The 5,682-nt window shown below is 39.8% G+C and overlaps 1 protein-coding gene across 6 annotated transcripts in view; it reads left to right on the top strand.

Moving 5' to 3' along the window:
- VPS13B (vacuolar protein sorting 13 homolog B) overlaps positions 1 to 5,682 on the top strand; it is a 1,123,013-nt gene that overhangs the window by 318,438 nt on the left and 798,893 nt on the right. The gene's annotated exons all lie outside the window — the stretch shown is intronic.

Below are 5,682 nucleotides of genomic sequence, written 5' to 3'. Positions count from 1 at the left end.
AGGTTAAAAAAACAATATATTAAAAATATTTTATTTAAACAAACGAAAAAAATATAACACAAGACAAATTCCCTGACTAAGTAGTTTTTTAGTATATTGTTTTTTTACCTTGTTGCATTTTTACCCTTTGAGGAAACTTGGTACACCACTTGACTTCTTTTCATTCATATGCGCTTGAGTGTCTCCTCCTCCTTTTTTTAGTCACTTTGGTGGAGCTGTGAGGTCTCCACTTCACTTAGGCAGCTACAGTATATATATATTTTTCACTTTATTAGTAAATTTATATATATTTTCTTTACACTAAATAGCGCCTTTAACACATTTTTTCACCATATCCTTTATGCTTATTTTTATCTTGAAACTTGCGAGTGGCCGTAATCTACGTGTCATCAGGTATTGTTATTAAACTTACGTTTACGTATTACGCTATGGGAGCCCCGCTGTCTTCTTTTGGTTATATATATATATGTTGCAACCGGTATCGTATGGTCTATATATATATAAATGTGTGTGTGTGTGTATGTATGTATATGTATATATATATGTTGTATTTATATTTGCATATTTGCTTTGCTGTGAAGGGGTTTTGTCACTTTTTTTACTCACCATAACTTAACTGAGTATGGTAAACCCCATCCTTTAGCTTCTTTGCATACCCAGTTAACCAACCCCACACTGATGAGACCCATTAAGTTCGAAACAGCTGTCTGTGGGTGGTTTTCTGGGTATGCACCTTAACCCTGGCTGTGCTCAAAGCTGTGACCATGCAGCAAGCTTAAGCCTATAGGGAACTATGTTAAAAATGTTTTTTTGAAGCAAAAAGTGGCACTGTGTGCTCATTTGCATGTCATTAACCAGAATCCCTTGCTGCAGTGGAAGTGCTGTGGGCTGAGTGATAATGGGGAAAGGCGGGGTTGCAGACCTGCCTAAGACATGCAGATGAGCATACAGGAATATTTCCATTTGCTATATGCTTTGCTGTGGATGGGTTTTGTCACTTTTTTTACCCACCATAACTTTACTAAGTACACGCACACACGCACACACGCACACACGCACACATGCACACACACTCTTTCACCCACCGGTCCATAACATAAATATATTTGCAGAACATGGACATTGTAATAATCCATGTTAGCCGTTTTGCTGGTGAAGGGCATTGCAACTCTGTGCAGGCCGAATATAGAGTATATTTAATGAAATTGTTTCAGTTGTGGACATACCTGCTTACTTAATGATGTATAGCTTGTATGTCCTTCGTATTCCTAAGTGTCTGTAGTTGAACTTTGGGTTTCTGCTCACGTAATATTGTGCACTAATTCTTAAGCTGTTTGCAACGAATAGCAGTCCCCATAAATATTAGAGAAAGGTAGTCCTTTTTAAACTTTCCATTGCAGTTTCAAAGAAAAAAATGCCCAGAAGCGCACAACGGATTAATATAAAATATAACAATTTTTAATATTAGTTCAAAAGACCACACAATAACACGAAAAATGAATCACAATGAAACATATAACATTTATAAAAAAATGCCTGGTCACCCCCATTTAAGGGATAGAGCCAATAAAGCCTCTATGAAGCACAATAACACAAAACAAAATTAAATCAAGAATAATCCCACTAAATATCCATTGATGAAGATTTATGGCAAAACTGATTTAAAGCCACAGTGAGGGGAACTCGTACTAACCATAAGCAGCAGCGGGTGCAGTGTGTGAACGCGAATGGTCCGGACTGCACACACAGAATAAGAATACCTCAGCTGGTGCTTCCTTGTTGCCTATATTGATTTCCCTTAGTGCAGCTACCTGGTCGTCCTTGGTTGATCCGAGTTTATCTGTTTTGTTTGATGTTCTTTTCATTCCTAATAGCCGGGAGTCATGATATTGCGCTTTGATGACTCCGACCATTGTCTATTCATTAAACTGCGAGGATGCCAATATGGGCATAATCGCACAGAAACTCCCATTGTAGTTAATAGGCGTTTCCTTGTGATAGTTCCCCCCCCCCCCCCCGATCGGCAATATCACAGTTAAATGCATAACCCCCAAGGCAATGCATCCTGTCATGCTTTTTGCATTGAGAAGTTAGTGATACTGTATGTGGGTATTATCTGAGGAAGTGATGTGGTCTTTGTGTACATATCTAGAGGTTTGTTTTCCTGGAAGCCATCAACTTCCTTAGCAGCACTCCAGATATCTGAATTGTTATCAGCAGGGCCCGACAAACTGTGTCCGACAAACTGTGCCAAAACCACTCGCCGCAAACCCCCACGACACTTACCTGCGGCGGGGTCCTGACGGAGTCTCCCAGCCTGCTGCTGTCTTGTCGCCTTTAAAATCATGTTTTTCTCCTGCAGCACTATTCAAAATGGCCACTGCGCCGTGTTGCCATGTCACGCAGCGTCCCATTGCCATGGCAGTGCGTCGTCATAAGACGCCGCACAGCCATTTTGAATAGTTCTGCAGGAGAAAAACATGATTTTAAATATCAAGACAGAGCCAGGGGACACCGCTGCATGTAAGCCCTGGGCGACCGCAATTGTTGAGCCCTGGTTATCAGGATGGTCTATTCGTCTTTATTGTTGCTGTTTTTATTGTTGTTCCAGACACTTTTGGTTAGCTACTAACACTGTTGACATATCACTGCATATAATAGACTTTCAGTCCAACATTTGAGACCACACAAAGTGATAAGTGACCCCTCCCCCCACACGTCATTGTGCCACTTCGCAAATATTAAACAACCTGCACCCCAAAAGTGTGCAGAGCCTGACTTTTTATTTAGATTTTGATTGGGCCTATTGTCCTGAACAAACTCCATCCATCTTTCTAAGCAAACACAACCATCCTTTTACAGATATATTAAGGTTAATGATTATGTGGCTTCTAAATGTGTGTGTCCATACCCCCAGCTTCCTTGAGAAAGTACCAAGAGACTTGTGAGCTGTTTTTAAATGTACTTGTATCTTATACCTCCACTTTTAATGTTTAACAGCAAAAGGGAGTAGCATTACTGTGGGAAAATGCTCTGATGACCTCCCAGCTAGTGGAAAGTAACTGTGATAGGAAGATGACCTGGAAAGTCTGATTTGATTTAAGAGACTAAAAGTTGGACAGTCAGGTGAATAGAGTCTCTTCTTTTTCTCTCGGACAGGGAGGTACAAAGACGTTTAGTAGTTATAGTAATCAGCATGTTTATGAAAAATGGGCTAAATCTAACGTAATAGTGCCAAATGGAGAGACTCTTTTATTAGTCTAATGGGATATAATGTTGTAAAGGTGGACTGGTTATTTAGTGCCATGACCAAGTCTCCTGTAAAAGTAGGGTATCACTTCAAACAGTTCTGCCGCCCCTGCAGGTTGCAAACACATGATTGAGGGCTTCTAGTTCTCAGCTCAGGCACAGATGTCTTTCAATAACTAGCCAGTAATTTCTTCAAATTGCCCAGTTTATCATCAGCACATGTCATCAATCCTGGAGTAGTTTGCTCAAGTCAAACTACAGAATCTGAGCTCAGCAGACACAGCTGCAAGCAGGTGAACAGGCAGAAAGTAATTTGTGTGGCTTGGTGGCTGTCAGACGAAAGACAGACAATCTGTGTTTCCAGCAGACTGCAGGCCACGCCTGGGCCAGACAAAAGGGATTTCTCCTCCTGCAAATAATTCCTGGAGCAGTGTATTTTCCTGTCTGCCAATTGGGAGATTTGCTAATATTGGAAACAATGAACATTGCAATTATACACAGAAACTAGTGAGAAGATGAAAGGGGAAGAAAAGAATGTGTGACAAAATTAGTGTTTTGTCCAGAAAAAATGAACTGCCAGTAATAGAAATTCTCTTAAATGGGTATAAGAAAATATTTTGATTTGTTCACAGGAATATAAAACTTGCTATATTCATAATGCATAGACGAATACTGGAATGTATAAGAGTAATGATGCTGTTTGTTTAAAAAAATAAATATATGTTTTGTCCTGTGAAAAGAAGTGAAATTGGAAGGGAACACCTTCCTTTACCAGTACTGAAGAGTTTACAAATACGCTTTTTTTTTTAATGTACAGTACTTGATAAAAGATGTCAGCATTATTCAGCCAGTGGTGGTTAGCAGCCAAGAGGCTGATCCACAAAGCACCATTACGTTAATGTAAGTTAACATCACATTAAGTCATGTTAGTGATAATATTGTGCAAGACACGTCTTCACCCTAACCGTGCATATTCACAAAGGGTCATTCAGGTTAACACAAGGGACTTCATATTACTTTAGGTCTGGGGTGCTCAACTCCAGTCCTCATGAACCCCCCCCCCCCCCCCCCCCCGACAGGTCAGATTTTCAGGATATCCCAGCTTCAGCACAGGTGGCTCAGATTGAGCCACCTGTGCTGAAGCAGGGATATCCTGAAAACCTAACCTGGTGGGGGGGTCGGGTTTTGAGGACTGTAGTTGGGCACCCCTACTTCGTGTGACTCCCTCCCAGGCCCCATAATAGGACTTGTACAGGGTCTGGATTGGTGTAGCACCACAGTTAGGTATGACATTACCAACGCGTTATTTCCGTTATTTCTCTCTTATTTCCTCTCTTTTTTTTTTGTTTACATTAGTTAAACATGTATTTCTGGGTGTGGAAGGGAATAAGAATGGGACATATTTCACATCACGTTATTGGGAATTAATGCAACGCTGCGCTACAATAACGTGATGTTCCGCCCTTGTTTTTGCAGGGAACATAATGTCAGTTGCTGCTCTATGTAATGTGTTGTTGTAAGCCCTGATTTAACAGAGCTGCGTGGATCTGGTCCATAGAGCTATATTTACCAATATATAAACCTTATGGCAGCTCAAATCACCAGACGGTCCATCCAAGTAAATGGGCCTCTGTGTGTCTTATGGTTTAGAACCACTTAGGAAATATGGTGCATAATGCTGAAAATTAAAAACCTTGGCGGGGAGGAGGAGGCCATGGTAAAATAAGCTTACATTTATATAAAAACGGTAATATTAAGGGAGCAATGAGCAAGTTCCCATAACTAACAAAATAAGGGATTTCTAGTCTTCCTAGTTAAAAGGATTCACAGGGGGCAGTTGATCTGCGGTGTCCAATCTGAGGTATAAATAAAAAAATGTAATAGAATAATTAGACAAGTTGAAATTGCTTCAGTCTACATCTTAAAGCTGCAGTTCAGGCTCCCGTTTTTTTTTTGTTTTTTTAGTTTTTTTTTAACTTCAATAGTTTCATGTGGGCAATCTCTACTTACTTATAAAAAAACTGCATAGCTGCCGGCCAATTTGTTCTCCGTCTATTGATCGGCAAAGTTTGGCGACATCTTTAAATATGGGGAATGTAAATCGTTGCTATAGGAACAAGCATGCTCGTTAAAATAGAATACAAGAAAATTGGTCTTTCAAAGTTGTTTTTTTTAAACAGAAAATGCTAAAAGTATTTTTTCTTACTACAGAACTGATTTATTAAAAAAAAACACACATGCAGGATATTGCCTGAACTGCAGCTTTAATCAGAGGAAATGATTGTAAGCATATAAAAGTCAAAACTTTTCCAATGTCGTTCACAAGGAACATGGTAAGGGGGGGGGGGGAGGGGGAAATATGTAACTTGTAAATATTAATCAAGACTGGAAGACTCCTTGCAACATATTTATCTTTAGTTTGTGTTTACTCAC

Source organism: Ascaphus truei, chromosome 2 (genome assembly GCF_040206685.1).
Source record: "Ascaphus truei isolate aAscTru1 chromosome 2, aAscTru1.hap1, whole genome shotgun sequence".
In the NCBI taxonomy this organism is placed as follows: domain Eukaryota; kingdom Metazoa; phylum Chordata; class Amphibia; order Anura; family Ascaphidae; genus Ascaphus; species Ascaphus truei.
Note: the sequence above shows the minus strand (reverse complement) of the source record. Positions and strands in the feature narration are given on the sequence as shown.